The sequence below is a fragment of the Setaria italica genome, chromosome IV (assembly GCF_000263155.2).
Source record: "Setaria italica strain Yugu1 chromosome IV, Setaria_italica_v2.0, whole genome shotgun sequence".
Taxonomy (NCBI): domain Eukaryota; kingdom Viridiplantae; phylum Streptophyta; class Magnoliopsida; order Poales; family Poaceae; genus Setaria; species Setaria italica.
In genome coordinates, this window is record NC_028453.1 from 38555728 (window position 1) to 38557520 (window position 1793).

Here is a 1793-nt window from a genome sequence, read left to right on the forward strand (position 1 = left end):
TCGCTCAAAACCAAATATACTCCCAACCTAAGCAGTTATTTGCCCGACCAAAATCTCATAAAACCCCAGGAAAATTATTCATTATTTTCTAGAACTTTCCTTTAAAACCCAGCCATCTAATTCACTAAAGAAATCTAATTCTAAATAATTAATGAATTATCCATCGAGTATCCAGGGATTCACCTTTAACTGCCAGGTAATTCCCAGGGTGCTCTTCATCCTTCTTCCTTTTCATTCCTTAGGCATTGATTGATGTATTGTTAGATTGATTGTTATTTTATATGCCTCTATAGCTAGTAGACGACCAGACTCCACCCCAAAGCTGAGGATCTAGAAGGATGTGAAGCCGAAGACCTGGTCACCCTAGGAAGCGTTAAAGAGCATCAATGAAGGCAAGTCCTAGCACCAACCTCCTTGATCATATTTTATTCTATATTTTTAGAAATAATAAAATCTACTAAGATAATAACTTGACCTGCATATTCTGTAAGGTTATAGCAGCAACCCACCTCTATTCCCTCTCTCGTCTTGACTTGAAGCTATTTCTAGCCAGAAATCCTATTAATGACCCCGGTCACGACTAGATCGATGACCGACCGTCATTTCAAAATAGAATTCTTTAGAAATATCACAATTATTATGTTTTTATGGAAAACCCTAGAAGGTGAGAGTTTAGTAATAAAATCAACCAACTAAAGAGTTAGAACCCATTAAGGACAGGATAAGGAAGTAAGGGGGCAGCCTCGGTAGAGGATCCTATCCCAAAAGATTACTTTGGTCGCATAAGGATCGGCTCACGGGAAAGTCTTTCTATTGAAACGTGCAACCATACGTGCTAAAAAGGTACAGCCTTTGGGAGTGCCTGTTTATGTGAGGCCTTGGTTCACACCCCGCTAGCTAAACCTAGAAATCCATCCCAAGGGGCCACGGTGGGCAAAGGAGATGCTGGAGCAGGACCTTCGCATAGTCCTAGGTCTGGTCAGCACGGGTTGACTGAGAGGGTCGGAGACCCTTAGAGTAGAGGCCCTGCTAACTATGTGCACATTTTCCCGGGTTGATATCCGCGTAGCGGATGATAGTCACCCTTATTTAGACCCCAGCATATCCATGGATGGACCTAAGGAATGCTGCCTAGAGATAAGCACGGGCAGGTATGAATCTCGTAGGTCAGTACCGCCTTTCGCGAAGGTATGGGCTAACCGGACGTATGGGTAAAGTGTACACCTCTGCGCAGAGTCATAAATCTATCTGAATAGCCAAGGCTCATGATTACGAGCCCACATAGATAAAGCTCCCGTCGATTAGCAATCATAACTTAGGGATGGAGAGAAAGGGTCGAGGCCCAATGAGAGTAATACTGGAATAAGGTGCAAGCTAGCCCAGAAGGACCCTAACGGCCTCTGGAGCTCTTTAAAACTTGGAAACTAGTAGGGGAGGTAAGATTCCCCCTCAGGGGCCACCAACACAATAAAAGATGCCTTCTTCCTCCTCTTTTTCCAAAATTTCACCTCACCTTGCATAAAATAGGTTTATTATCAAACCTCATACCCTACCCTTGATCTCCCCAGCATTTAACATAATTTCAACACTGAGATTTGTTAAGTACCATTCATAAGTGTACTCAGCCTTACTTTCATTGTGCAGGTATAGACCTCCAGGTGTTTCAAACCATCTTGTTAGTGGATGGGCACATGTGCTTCTCTTCGCTGCGTTAAGGTGAATTTGATTTCTTATTAATTTATACACCTTTTATTGCTTAAATATTAAACTATGATGATATTGTATTACCTACT